General features: G+C 36.2%; 1 pseudogene across 1 annotated transcript; it reads left to right on the top strand.

Annotated features, from left to right (window-relative positions):
- Positions 1 to 6,534: 6,534 nt before the first annotated feature.
- On the top strand, positions 6,535 to 14,351 carry LOC135688656 (uncharacterized; annotated as a pseudogene). The gene is made up of 2 exons (XR_016145227.1): positions 6,535 to 10,891; positions 12,063 to 14,351. The product of XR_016145227.1 is annotated as an uncharacterized LOC135688656 (transcript).
- The last annotated feature ends 1,719 nt before the right edge of the window (positions 14,352 to 16,070 follow it).

Genomic DNA, 16,070 nt, shown 5'->3' with positions numbered 1-16,070 from the left:
TAGTTACTTAATATATCTGAGGTTGACTTTCAAGGAACAACGGTATTTCGTAGAAACAATAAAACATTAAAGTAGGGCCTTTTCGATTTGTAAACCTCATTTAGACCATTGCCACTTTTGCTACTCTTTCGAACTTTGGGAATTTTTTTGAGTAGTATGTTTGTAAGTTGTTGACTTTGTTTTTACTTCCTTCACTACAAATATAGAAACATAGATATAATACGATGATAATAATAATCATGACAATATAAAAACACGAGTTGCAGCGACCAAAAACTAAAGCAATTTATTACGTCAAAACCTCTATTATGTAGAATTTATATTCCATTCAATGAGAGTTATGAGCAAAGGATACACAAAGAGAAGTTATAGAAACAAAAAATTATTTCAACCTATCGGTAATACCAAATTTTGATGCAAGTCGATCCAAACTAGCTTGCTTCTCATTTCTGTCTTTATAGGAAGACTCGAGAACATTCCACAAGCTCCCTTCTTTCTCATATTCAGCAATAAACAATTATGTTTCTTCATTTTTATTGAACTTAGGCAGCGTTGTTTCCATGTTCCCTTTAAAATGACTATAAACAGACTGAAACAATGCGGAACATGGCAATTTGGATGACGTAGCAGCGTGGGTGAGCAAGAATGTCATTCATTCACCTTTCAATTTGTCGAATGGAATAGAACACGTTCCATTCTTGAAAAATCGAATTCGACAATCTGACAATGGCTTTCAACATTCGATTTCTCCTCTTACACGGTCAGATTTTGTCAAATTTGACAATCGAATTCGCTTAAGGGTTTTTTCTAGATGTTCTAGTCAGCTAGTCATGAAAAGTAAATCTTTGTTGCCAGACGGAAAGTCCATCATAAAATTAGGAGCATAATGAGATGTGAATGTGGCTAAAGCCAATTGCTCTGTCTTAAGTACCTACCAAGTCAACATCCTATCGTTTGTTGAGACAGGAATACCTTATGTAGAATTAATTTTCAAAACCAAGGAGGAGTCATTGAACCTGAAGGAAGATTTCTTATTGATACTAACAGAAATATTTTGCAATAAGAATGAAAAAATAATGGAGAAAAAAATTATATCAAGTCATTACTACTTCTTGTACAAGAATTTAGCCCTTCTATTTTTAAGGCTTGCAAAAGCACTTATGACATTGGAATTAAAGTCCACAAAGTTCCTTATCAGACTTTTTTCTATTTACAGCATTGTCCCTCCTCTGATATTGTGTTTCTTAAAAATGTCTTGACACGTTTGAGTGTTGAAAACACCTTTTTGCTTCAGAAAAAGACATTGGTATTGTCACTGGAAGCTTAAAAAGCCCTACTGTTTCAGAGAAGGTATCTTCAAGGTTGTTTTCGACCAGAAGCTAAAGTAATGCAAAAACTCCACAGTAATTGTGAAACTCTTGTCAGCTATACAACACTGAGAGCTCAGATTTCAGTTTTACTCCATCTAGGAAAAGAATGATTCAATGGCATTTTTCAGAACATCTGATGGGAAGCATCGCTCATAACTTGAAAAGGAGTCACTTTCAAATAATGTAGCAGTAATAAGTGATCAGTGAAGTCAAATCTCTGGCAGCAATTTGTAATTATTATGTCACACACTTCACGAAAAACTCTTGAATGTTCTGCATCAGATGTCTCATAACATGGCCTGTATCTAAGAATGTATCTGTGAAAAAAGACTAGGTATTATTAACATTGTCGATGGCATGGATAAAATACAGTATGCTCTTCTTGATAGATACTGGACATATCTGACGCTTTTGTAATTGAGCATACAGTATACATTAAAACCGAAAATTTTCGGACGATCAAACTTTTGCACAAAATTGTGTCCGAAAGTTTAATTGTCCGAAATACTTTCTTGTCCGAAAGTTTTATCGTCGGGAAGTTTGTTTTTTTTAAATAAAGAAAGCACAAATATAGGTTACTTGAAGCGTATTAAACTACATCAATTATCTAAACATTGTTCTTGGCATCTTTCATCAACAGTTTCCCATTGTTCTTCCTCATTTTCATCATTTTCCCAAAGCATGTGCCAAGAACTTTCACTTGGCACATGCCCAACAACAGAAGCTTCTCAAAGGTGTTTTGATCCAATACATTTATCGACGCACTGATCCAATACATTTATCATTTATCTACCATCATTGTCCTCCAATCTTTGTCTTTATGTAATGACATCCTTTCTTTTGTTCCATGGTCTTGTGCTGAATTGCATACATATATTCATCAGAACTGGATTCATTGTCCTTGTTGTTATGGCGCTGTAAAGGCTTTACTTGGTTTCTTTTGTTTATTGTTGGGTTGCGATGCATTCTATTAAATGTCTGTCCTTTTTTCGAGTTTTGACAGACACTTGCAAAATCATCAGTTTTATTGCACTTTCGGCAAACCTTCCCTTTTGCAGAACATCTTTGCTCGTGCAGCCATGCTCCTCCACAATTGTTCTCAGCATGTTCTTTGTCCACTTGCTTTCGGTTTTGCCTGTTGCGCTTGAAATTGGTTCGTCACAAAAGTTTCCTCGGTTTTAGATTCAATGTCCTTCGCTTTGTCAAGCTCATTTCATCTTGCTGACCATCTAATAACATGTCTTTCAATTTTTAATCTGGATCCCTCAGAGCACGTCTTCGTATTTTAGAAGAAGAAGAAATTGGGATTTTCAAATTCACAGTTTGTAGAGAGGTTTCGTAATCTAGTATGAAACTTATCCAGGGTCTCTCCCTCCTCTTGAAGAGTTTGACGAAATTTGTATAACTCGTATCAGCGATTGTTTTGAGGCTCGAAGTAAGCAGTGAGTTTTTCTTTTGCAATTTCATAATCGGCATCAGCCCCAATATCATCAAGTTGGTGAAAAATTTCTCAAACACGAGAACCAGCTTGATACAGAAGTAATGCCCTTTCGGATAGCATCGCGAATTCCACTTTCGATGAGAAACAAATTGAAGTTGCTCAACCAGAGACGCCATCGTGCTGCTAAACTTGATCCAACCTCGCCATCAGGGCTGAATTTGGGTACCGGTTTGAGGTTTAAGGCCATGCTGTATTTGACTCATCGCCAATCTCATAACCTGCACTTTGAGGTTAACGCAAGAGAGAAACTTCCACTTTGCCAACATAACACTCTATGCATCATACAGCGAATAGTATATTAAATAATACAATAGTCTTGCTAATTAGCATCTTTACTCCATAGGGAGTCCATAGTGTAAAAACTATTTACAAGGATATGACATAATTCTTCAAACATACTTGACACAGTGAGGAAGTGGTGAGAGAAACAGCGAAAAGAAAAATAACACCGCAGGTGGAGAGAGAAGCCAACCCCATGGCCCAGGACTCACCTTCAGAAAACAATAGCTGAAAGCAGTGGAAAGAGCAGTCTCTGTGGTGGAAACCTATTGTTTTACAATTTGTCCCTCGAGCCAAGTAACTTTGCTACAGCAAACATTTGCATCATTTTTCATAGAATGGAAAGTATTTATACTCAAACTATTGCCAGTTGAGGATGGCACGTTTATGGAAAAACTTCATGGAAACGCCGTAATAGAGGCCAGACGGTTTTTGCTGAAAAATAACAAGACAAAATTACTTTGAACTCAGATCCTTTCGTCGTGACCTGAAGCATAGCGAGAAATAAACAGCCTCTGTTGTGGGGCATATGCATAATTGAATTGTAGGTTTGCATTTCAATGTATTTCTGTACACTTTCACCAAAATTTTACAATCAACACGTCTTAGCAGCTAATTGTGCTAGAAAAAAGATTCAAACATTTAGATTTGAAAATGACAATCAGCTTGTTTTCTAATATATTTATCCCTTTAGCCTAAACAGGCATCAATATCTCAAGCCAATGTTTGATGCAAAGCCTTTAGTAATTAATTGAAATAAAATAGGATACAGTATTTTTTATCAGTCACAGTGTTTTCACTTTTCTCACTTGGTCCAGCTATTTTTATCCTCTTATAAGATTAAAAGAAACTCATTTTTGTCAGAAACTCATCAGCCTGTTTTTCAAAATTTATTCCAAATTAAAGAAAAAGTTCTAATAATTGATTGCACTCACACTGCCATGCCGTTGCAGTATTTGCAGAGTATGGTTTCATCGTCCAAAGCTGCCATCCAAGGTATCAGAAATCAGTTGTTCATTCTTTGTGAATGCATTGCTTTTGCGGACAGACCATTTGTAGACCTTAGAATATAGATATGAAATGTCTGGACCCAGGAAGAATTAAACTGATTAAAAGCTTCCAAGCTTTTCCTCAATTTCATTGTCTCTTTTGTGTACATTCCTTCAACGAGAATGAACAAATAATCACCTTAGGCCTATGTATATTACAGATTGTCATCAAAAAATATGAAGCGAACATACGAAAGATTATCAATACGTTTTCTTACCGGGTGTGTTTATGTTCAATGTTAAGACACTGTGTTGGATCACACAACATCTGCACGCAAGTAATATAGACAATTAGCCGCTGAGGTTTTCTAATCAACCATCACATATATTTCAATCTATGTAAACGAGATTTTTAACAAAGAAAATGAAGAAAAAAGAGATGTATTTACCTTAACTGCAACCTATCTAAGGCTCAGGCCGCATTTGTTTTCAACCACCGATTTTTGTTGTTAAAGTAACCACAGTGAAAGAGTCCATTAGCCTACATTAAGTATAAGTTATCGCAATTGCGACTCTGCAACCCCCAGGTTAAGAGGTTCTCAAAAATTTTCCATAACATTGATAAAAATGCCATCCAAATGGTTTGCAGGACTAACAATGTTTCTAGAACTGTTTTTCCAATTCAGAAAGTTTCAATGTGGTCTTCACTCAAAAATATTCAGGAAGCAGAAACACAAAAGGAGATTCTTCGCAGCAGTTAATAACTTGAATTTCTTGGGGCTATTGGATTTCTTTGTCAAATGAAAGACATGTCCAACAAGAATCAAAATTGATCGATTCATTGCTTCAATCTTATTGGTGTAACTTTGAGAGTAACAGGTTCAGATAAGGACAACAAAAAAAGCTTGAAGCCAGTATCACAACTCAGAAACACAGATTTCATTTGAACAGCAAATTTAAGCAAAGCACATATTAATGATTCCATTGGTTGCTCGGAAAATTGCCACATGCATGACAGCTTTCCGTGGGTTCAAGAAGTGTGTTCCTTGGTATATCAACCACAAATATAGAACAATAATGGACAGAGCAACTGATGAGATAATCTCTTTTTTTGATTATAGGAAGCAAGAATTAAGTAGACATCTACTTTCATCAGTAGGGGTATATTACGAGAGTGAAGTTTTCCATGTTTGCATCCAAACTGAACTTAACTTGATGATTGTTTGATTGATTTTAAAAAATTTGCATACTGCTTTTATTGCCTCTTTTCCTGCCACAGATACCTGTTGGTTTAGTCATGAAAAACGAGTCAATAGGTGCTAAAATGATAGATATCTTGGAATTAGTACAACATCGATATATTCCTTGCATCAAGGCGGGAGATAGTGAAAATAGAAAGAAGCAGATTGTCGAGAAACTATTTTTGGTAGAGGAGCGAGCATGGAACATACAAGGAGCAATGGCTCATGGAGAAACTGCGTATGAATGTCTCAAAGGAATTAGTGAAATTTCGAAAAATGAAGTCTGGGATGCTTGTTGACTGTATAAAGTTGGTTAACTTTAGGAGTGCAATTTAGGTGTGTCATATGATGTTAACTTGCTGGACACAGTTTAGTCACATCGTTTCTGTTTTAAACAAAGTCGAAAGAAGAAAATTGAAAGTATAATGATATTGAGAATGTTTGTGGGACTGAAATTATGTTGGGTATGATATGAGAAGCAATTTCAAGAAAAAGTTTGTCATCAAATCTGTTGAGAACAAAAAGAATCTAAATTCAGACTGTCATCAGACTGAAAACTTGCAATTATTTCATAAAGCAGATTATGACCAAGATGAAGCTGGCCAGAAGACTGGTGCAAACCATAAAATAAACATGGCTAATTCAAGCTTACAGGCTGGGGCACATTTGCTACAAATTGAACTGCACAAGACACGATGATGTTGCAAAGTCAGGCCTCTTTTATAAAAGCTCAGGAATAACTGCCTTCAAATAAAGCTTGAGGAACACAACTCTCTTGATGAACAGATTATTCTCTTCAAAGGATGAAGTAGCCTGAGCAGGTATTTACCAAAAAGCCAAAGAAATCAGGATTTAAGCTGTTTTCACAAAATAGGTAGAGTGGATTTTGCTATGCTTTGACGTGGATGGAGCCCCGAATCATGTGAAATATTTTCTTATGAACAAAATTTGACATCTGTAGGCTTGATTACTTTATGATTATTTTATAATTTTACTTAGCTGTTATTACAATATAACACATTCTCTTATTTTCATTCCGTTCTAAAATTGTTTAATTCTCATTGATGTAGCAAGGGCAGATTTTGTAACAATAGGTTCTTTGGTTTGTTTACATTTTGTTGACTAGCCAATCAGAGAGCTCTATTTCTATGGCGTCACCTTATGGTAATGGCGGATGGAGGGGTTTGCTGTGGAGAAAACCACACCCTCGTCTTTTCCTCGCGACGAAAATATACTTTGAGAAAAACTTGAGATTTTTTGCACCCGTATAGAACGATAAATTTTACATGTAATTTTATTGGCACTAAGCTCTGCGTTGTTTGCTCTTTGCGTGATCGTTCGCTATTGACATCCCTTTTTGCACGCCCTCATTGGCTCGATGACCCTCCAACGACTCGGCCCTAAACCCAACAAATCACGCTTCTCTACCAAAAACAACAGTGGACTTCAATTGCACTGCTAGCAGATGTAAGGAATATTTCAAAAAGGGTCTTACAGTGTTTTTTAAATCATTTTTCAACCTAAAATAGCTATTAAGGTGGATATGTATATGTAGCGCTAGCCCTTCGGGGGAGGGGTCTAGCCATAATTTCGGCGGGACGGAGAGTGAAAAGCGAATAAAAAACAGTCCCCCACTCCAATGTATCCAGAAAGTTTTGAATATTGCCAGGAATCTGTTTTTAAGTATTTTTTAAATAATTTCAAAGACAATTCTCTTAATAACCTTTCCATTAATTTCCTCGAATTTTCCCTATGTTTCTTTGGCGTTGAACTATTTATTCGTCAAAAAATTCATCTTATTATAGATGTGTAAGCAAACTTTTTGAGGGTCTTTCCTCAAGATGGTAGCATCGGAAACAAGTGAGTTGACACATTAGCAGTGTCTAGAAATAATGTTTTATCACAATGATCGAAGAAAAGCTATTATTTAATTGTTCGTATAATTGAATGCAAAAAACTGCTGATTTAGAAAATTACAAAATAATTTGAAAGCAAGAAGCATAAAATTTTGGTCACGTTCAAAAAGAACAAGAACTCTCGTGAGACAAATGGTCGAACGTTCTGCCCTAACCAGTTTGCATCGAAACTGGTTTGCTTCATCGCACAAAATTGAACAAAATTTTTACAGAAAATTTTAAATTGAAGTTGAAAATCATAACTTTTAAAATCTGTCCATAAATATTGCAAGAAGCAAAGTAAACAATTACAAATGTACACTCGTACTTTCGATTTCAACAAGACTTGCAGCGGTAAAGAAAGCAGCTTTTGCACTGAATAAAATGCCTGCTTTTCAAGAACGTTTATGGTCTGGTAAAATGTTACTAAATGTTATACATGATTTGTAATTGATTGTTGGCATCTCCATGCAAATAATCTTCCCAACTGAAAGTAAACACGTTGTTTTTCAAAAGTTTTTGTGTCTTGAGAACGAGTTTATAAAAAATTATAATGTTTCATTGGCCAATTTGTAATTGAGTTCTAACCACCTGACTTTTCTGCTCTGCGTTGATTTGACATTGGTTTATTTGCGAAAAGATTGTACTGCAAAGGTTTCATATTTCAACAAAAGCTAATAACAGAAAAAAATGAAGAAGGTTGGCAATATTTTAACGTCTTGGTTCATCTTGGAATGGTTTCTCAAAAACATTATCGTTTCTTATAAACTATCTGGTGGACCCTCATGTATTTTTGAAAAGTCCTTTTGCCAATCTAAATTTGTTCTATAACTTGACAAAGGGCGATGCTCAAAATTTCGTTTTTAACACTTTCATTTTCCTAGTACAATTTACCTTATTTTCCAGTTATATTGTCAAATAATATTGTACAGATGCAAACTATAACGTTTTTTGAATTTGTTTTTGTGCGGAATTGCAATCGATCGTCGAGCAATTGAGGATGTGCAAAAAGGGATGTCAATAGCGAGCGATCACACAAAGAGCAGAAAACGCAGAGCTTAGTGCCAATAAAATTACATGTAAAATTTATCGTTCTATGCGGATGCAAAAAATCTCGAGTTTTTCTCAAAGTATATTTTCGTCGCGAGGAAAAAACGAGGGTGTGGTTTTCTCCACAGCAAACCCCTCCATCCGCCATTACCATAAGATGACGCCATAGAAATAGAGCTCTCTGATTGGCTAGTCAACAAAATGTAAACAAACCAAAGAACCTATTGTTACAAAATCTGCCCTTGCTCATTGATGTTCTATAAAATATTGCGGTTGACCATTCATTGTTATTTAGCCAAATTAACTTGGATATTGTATATTTAGTATAATTATGTTAACTGGTATATTGTAATTAATCAATTTTATGTTGAAAAAAATATTTTGAGTTTGAGTGTGAGTTTGAGACTGTAGGTCAAAGTTATAAGCTATATTTTGATAACTATTTCACCTTTGTTGTGTTTTTACTGAGGTTGAAGGAATCAAAGTTTTGAGCAATTGGCACACTTTGTCAAGAAAGACTGAAAGGATGCCAATTGAAATCTGAAAAAGAATTGAAAAAAGAGAGCCGTGGCTCTTTTGATGCCTTTGTTGATGTAAATTCAGGTTTGACTTTTGTTGGTCCATTTGCATCCAATTATGTTTACACAGAACCAGTTGAATCAGTAAGGATATGGGCTTCAAGTAAAAGGATATAAATTGAAGTAGGAAGACCAGCAATTGTTGAGGCATACAGCAGAGGTATGAGCTTTGTGGATCTATTTGATGTGTTCCAAGCACTTTACAGGATGGGGCACAGGAGCAGAAAAGGCAACATGAGGATTTTTTGGATCCTTGGAACATTTCTATAAATGCATGGATTTTGTACAGGAGACTTGCAAAGCAAAAATAAGTCCCAACTTGCTAGACTTCACTTCACTTGTAGCAAAAGCACTTCTGAAGGAAGTAGTGGAGAAATAAAGGAAGAAGTCGGCCTAACAGTGAAGCAGTAGAAAATTCCAAGAGACCAAGGAGAGCTCCAGATACGCTAGGTCCTGGAGCAACCACTTGCTTTGTTGGGAAAAAACACTTGCCTGTCCACAGACAGGATAGACTGAGGTGTATTACATATTGAGGGAAAACAAGACTGGGATTTCGAAAAATGTGAAAAAGAATTATGCTTGACTGACAAAAAGGAACGGCTTTTTGACATTTCAAAAGAACTATATGACATTTTCAATTGAAATATTTGTAAAAAGAATGCTCTTGGTGATTTTTCATAATGAGTATTTTCAAAATATTGCTTTCTTATTAGCTGATTCTGTACCATTAGTTTCCCCGAGTTCCGGCAAGGACCATATAGTCCTGCCCCCAAATTTACCCCAAATGACAATCAATTTAAAATTTAACAATGAAAATCAAATTTAGATATTTTGATTAAGAGACAATTTGGAAAAATATCATAAAAGAAGCTCGAAAGGAAGTGCTTCCTTAAAACCAACCTTGGAAGATGACGTCAGTATTCCAAGACTTTTGGCAGGCATTGTAGTAACTACTCATAACATTTATTTCTGCCCATTTTTTCTCATGACAGCTGGTTAGAGATGTTCTTGAAGTTGTACCATGAACAGGCTATCAAGCTGAATTGGAAGTAGCCATGCATGATACTTTCGGAGCTGAAGGTGTCAGCAACAGGGGCAGATCCAGACTGACTTACTCGACTTACGGAAGTCAGTCAAAATTTTTTACTCGAAATAATATTTGATGCGGCAAAAATGATAGACTATGACCCCCAAAACCCATTCTCTCATGTCCAAGAACGGCAAAAATATTTGTTTAACAAGAGGAAATTATGCGGTGTTGATCCATCTTCATATTCTCCATAAATTCATCTCAAATCATCAGATCTATCAGCCATAATATCAGGAATGAGGCATGAGAATGGTAGAAAAATGATCCATCAGTGAATTCTCCTATCAACATACACTGAAGCTCAATGCACAAATCACTAGAACAAAGATGCTAGAGGCAAAACTCGCAAAATGATTGGTAAGTCAGTCGAATAAATTAGGAATCTGCGCGGTCATCTTTTAACAAAGCTTTTCTGCACCAGGCAAAAATGCTATTGTTCTCGTAAGTCAGTAGAGGCGATGTATGATCAATAAGGCCAATTATTTTTACAGGAGTTAGTATGAGAATTTTTTTGGGGTCCGGACAACGTATGGATTTTAAGACTGACTTCCACTGACTTACCAATCATTTGAAGCCAAGCCAAGACAATACCCTCCTGCCCAGCATTTCTGCATCTCAGTACAGCAAATGCTTGGCAGAGGTTTTCGTATTTGTGTCTGAGGAATTAGCTACATTCCGGATACAACATGGATATTTTAAAGTTAGTTAAGTCGCTTATTGTCTCCAATGACACAGAGAGACTTGATAGCATTTACGCTGATAATATCAGGGCATTTGGGAAGCAAACATCTATCTCTGTATCTGCTGCTCTTGGCCTTCCGAGGGACTATGCAGCACAACATTTTATCCCTTGGAACAGACTGGATATAGCAGGAGAAAAAACTGCTTACGCAGGAAGGTATGGTTTTAATATTGAAATTGTTGTAAAACCTTGGCAAATTAGCAACCTTGGCAAGTAGGTAATGCTGGTAGTGGTAGATCTTAGCTAGATAATATTTTTGCCATCCTAACGTTTTTCGACGGGAAATTTAAGTTTAGACAGCAGCAACAACAAATGCATGATTGAGTTTGCTGCTCAAATGGCTGAGGGTCCATTCTCATCTTGTGGGGCCCTTAATTTTTCAACAAGTTTTGAAAGCTTTGTTTTGATAATAAGATCCCAGGGTGCATTCCTTGTAAACCTTATGCCAAAGGTACACCAAGGCTAGGCCAGGTGTATGCCAAGGTCCACTGCCATAAAAATCTAACCAAAAGACTTCGCCAACAGCCCCACCCCATCATAATTCTAAGACAAGTTATTCTCTTTATGACGGTCACATACATATCCACTCATGCTGGTAGGGTTCGGGTCAGGATCTAGTGTACTAGAGCAAGACCGTCAGAAGCAGGGGTGCTTGAGCCCCCAATAATTGTTAAACTGTGCCAGATTTCCTTTATAATAGTGTACTGAATGGAAAGCAATACAACAGGCAGCCAACCCACCCCCAATTTGAGTTTTGTTCAGAAGAGGTATGCTAGTGCATTGGTATCACATGGCAGGCATCATATTGTTTCAGCCTGTCTAAGAAATTATATTTTCAATGGTTTACAACCCATGGTGACAAAATCAGTATTAGAGTTCATAAAAAATTAACAGAAAAAGCTCCCTGCCCCTCAGGTACAATTTCACCAAAATTCTAGTGTGCACCATATGCCAAAAGATGCTTATCTCACACAAATGCCATACCAAACAACTTAACTTCACTCCAAAGACCTTTAAAATTTACTGCATGGGATGCACCCTGGTCCCCATTCAGGAAACTGCAGCACAAACCATTGACCTCAACACATTGAAGGTCAGATTAAGTCAAATTTTAAAAAGGTTAAAAAGTTGCAGTTTTTTTTTAACCTTACACGCATTCAAATACTGTAAGAAGGTGACAAGTGGCATTGTTAGTTATACTACATGACATAAGCCATTTAATGTTATTTTTACTAGGTTCTAGTAGCAAATTTCATTTTGGCTCCCTGGTTGTTTAAATTTGATGAAGTTCCAATTTGGGTGTAATTTAAGCTAAACTGTTGTTTAGGGTCAAGGAGGATGGAAACTGCATGTACAATGCCTGTTCTTTGGCTATCAGTGGAAAAGAAGACATGTCTCATCTACTGAGAGCATTAACATCTGCTGAACTTTACCTCTATTCTGAATTCTATGCCTCTCATCCCCATTTTGCAACACTTCTTGCCTCTGAAAGATCTTCTGCCCTCTTAGAAACTTTCTTTTCTCATTCAATTTCCCATGAAGCAAGTGATTTGCTTACAGGTTTTTTTAAAAATTATGCTGATTGTGTTAAACATGAGGCACTCAAAACCTGTCAGGATAGGAGGTGGAGCCCATTTATTTGCATCATGGCATTATCTAATGTTCTTGGTCTGCCTGTATTTTCCTTTTATCCAGAAACTTGTAGTAGAAGGTATGCTATAAATTTAAGCAATGCAAAAATTTTTCCACGAGATGGTACTTGTCAAAATATTGAACCAATCCGACTACTTTGGTCCAAAGCAGGTGGTGGTAAAATTGACCTTAATCCATCCTTCAAAGCAAACCATATTGTTCCACTTTTCCTGGCAGAGAAGGGCTCTTTACAACAACCTGTAATATCCACTATTGTTCCTAAGAATGAACAGTGCCCAAAATGGAAGCAGCCAGAAAAGCAAGCCAAGATTTCTTTTCCCAAAAAGGTTTCAATTAAGATGCTTTTGGAATCAGTGAATCCAAGAGGGAATGAAACTGTAGAACCAAACCAACTTTCATCAGCATCAAATCTTCAAAATCTGATTGCCAATGTGACAGACATTGGATCTTTTTACCTGAATACTGCTAGTATGACAGATATGGAGAGGTATGAAAAGATGCTTAATGTTTGGAAGCCAGATCCAAAATTTGCATTTCCAAGCAGACAAATTCATGGAAAAAGCAGGAAATTTGTATATTCTTGGCTCATAAATTACCCTTGGCTTGCATACTCGAAGCTATTAGATGGTACTTTTTGTCTACCATGTGTTCTGTTTGGGAGAAAAACTGGTCAAAATGCATCTAAACTGGATAAGTTGATGAAAAGCCCTTTGACAGATTGGTCTTCTGCAAGTTATAGAATTAAAGAGCATCAAAATAAGTCAGAAATTCATAAAACTGCACTCGAAACGATGAACAGGTTTAAATATGTCATGGAAAGCAAAGAGAAATCCATCGATCTTATTCAAAATGAATCTTTAGACAAAGCTGTGCAGCAAAATAGGTCGAAGATAGCTTCTATTGCCAAATGTGTTCTTCTATTTGCAAGACAAAATATTCCTTTACGTGGTCACAGAGATGATTCACAATACTACGATACAAGTGATTGTGGCAATTTTCAAGCACTTTTAGATTTTTGCGTTGAAAGTGGTGATAGGATCTTGGCAGAACATTTCAAGACGGCTCCCCGAAATGCAACATTCAGATCAAAGACTGTGCAAAATGAACTTATTTCTTGTATTGCAGAAGATGTGAACCACCAAATAATAAAGGAAATCAAGGAATGTGGTCCTTATTCAATTTTAGCGGATGAAGTCTCGATTGTTCTAATCAGCAACAGATGCCTTTGGTCATACGTTATGTTGATGGGAATGGAGATATTCAGGAACGATTCATGAAGTATATAACTTGTGACACTGGAACAACTGGAGTTGCTCTGAAAACAAAGATTTTGAATTGTATTACAAATGATTTGAATTTGGATATTATGGATTGCAGGGGACAGTGCTATGATGGTGCTGGTAATATGGCTGGAAAGTACTCTGGTGTTGCATCTCGAATCCTTGAGATTAATGACCAAGCTCTTTTTACACATTGTGCTTCACACAGGCTAAATCTTGCTGTTGCTGCTTCATGCAAACTGCAGTGTATTAAAAATATGATGGAATTTGTTCGGAAAATCGCTCACTCTTTTCATACTCCAAAACGACAACTTCTTTTGGAACAGATGATAAAAAAGCATTTGAAGAACTATTCACATACAAAGCTTATAAATCCTTGCGAGACAAGATGGATTCTTCGCATCGATGCTTTGGAAAGATTTATGGATATGTACATCCAAATATCAGAAGCTATGCGAACCATTCGTGACAACGTGATGGAAATTGGGACGATTGCTCTGCTGATGCCTTCACCTATTTCTTTGCACTACAAAGTTTTGAATTTATCATGACGCTGATTATTGCTAGAATGCTCCTGTGCTATACACGTTCAGCAACCATTCAGCTGCAAAGTTCTCATCTTGATTTCATTGAAGGGTTGAAGCAAGTTGACATAACTATGAAGACCTTAAGAACTGTTCGAGATTGTATTGATGCTTACCATTCCTCTTGGTTTAATGGTGCTTTGAAAATTGCAGAAAGAATGAATGCCAGTGTTGTCGCGCCATGTAGTTGTAAGAGGCAAGTTTACAGAGCCAATGCTCCAAGTAATGATGTGGAATCTTATTTTAAAATTAATATCGCAATTCCGTTTTTGGACCATCGTCTTCAAGAGCTGTCTAAAAGATTTTCTCCCCAAAATCGCATTGCAATAAAAGGAATTTCCATAGTCCCTGGGATGCTCCAAGCAGAATACAACAACAAAAGTGGCCAAAAGCGAAACTGGAAGGAAACCTTAGAAAGTGGTATGGAAGACGTAAACAATGGAACATATGCTTCTTCTATCACCGATGTATCGTTATCTGATGTTAGGAAAGTGGGGCAGCCAGCACTAACTAAGAAAGCACCAGCAAGCAAAACTAACATTGAACAGAAAGCAGTCACAATCCAACGCTGTGATAAGCTGTGGAAAAAAATTTTGAGACGTTTTGCAATCAATATGCCAATGATTTGCCTGACATATCCTTCATCTCCCACGAGGTAGACAACTGGGAATCTGCCTGGATAGATGTTCCTGATGACCAGCTGCCTAAAAATATTTCGGACACTTTGAAGATGACCAATAAGATTTCATTTCCAAACATATACGCCTGTCTCAAAATACTGGCTGTTTTGCCAGTAACATCGTGCACTTGTGAACGGTCTGCTTCCTCTGTTGGACTGCTCAAAACATATCTAAGAAGTAGAATGACCTTAGAACGACTGAAGGGCCTAGCAACAACATACACTCACCGGGATAAAAAGGTAGATATTGAAAAAGTTATTGATAACTTTGCAAGGAAAAATAAGCGGAGATTAAAACTTGCAAATATTCTTGACACTGACAACAATATGGAAACCATTGATGAACCTATAGTTTCTGAAATATATTAGAACAGTTATCAGTTGATAAGAATCCCAATGAAGTCATAACAAAGTAACCAAAGTATTAAAGTAACACGTCAATTTGTTCTACATCAAAGTGGATCCAATTATCCTTATTAAGTAAAGCACAGGAATGACAGTATCCAGCAATGCCATATCTTTTTATCTTTCAATGAAGAACAGTTCCAGAAGATCATATTCTTATTAAGTGAAGCACATCAAAGGGCAGTATCCAGCAATATAATATATTTTTATCTTTCAATTGAGAACAGTTTCTGAAGATCATATTCTTATTAAGTAAAGCACATCAAAGGACAGTATCCAGCAATATAATATATTTTTATCTTTCAATTAAGAACAGTTCCTGAATATCATATTCTTATTAAGTAAAGCACAGCACAGGACAGTATCCAGCAATGCCATATCTTTTTATCTTTCAATGAAGAACAGTTCCTGAATATATTATTCTTATTAAGTAAAGCACATCAAAGGACAGTATCCAGCAAAATAATATATTTTTATCTTTCAATTTAGAACAGTTCCTGAAGATCATATTCTTTATAAGTAAAGCACATCAAAGGACAGTATCCAGCAATATAATATATTTTTATCTTTGAATTGAAAACAGTTCCTGAATATCATATTCTTATTAAGTAAAGCACATCAAAGGACAGTATCCAGCAATATAATATATTTTTATCTTTCAATTGAGAACAGTTCCTGAATATCATATTCTTATTAAGTAAAGCACATCAAAGGACAGTATCCAGCAATATAAT

Source organism: Rhopilema esculentum, unplaced genomic scaffold, assembly GCF_057945365.1.
Source record: "Rhopilema esculentum isolate cy_ngs unplaced genomic scaffold, ASM5794536v1 HiC_scaffold_28, whole genome shotgun sequence".
NCBI lineage: Eukaryota > Metazoa > Cnidaria > Scyphozoa > Rhizostomeae > Rhizostomatidae > Rhopilema > Rhopilema esculentum.
Note: the sequence above shows the minus strand (reverse complement) of the source record. Positions and strands in the feature narration are given on the sequence as shown.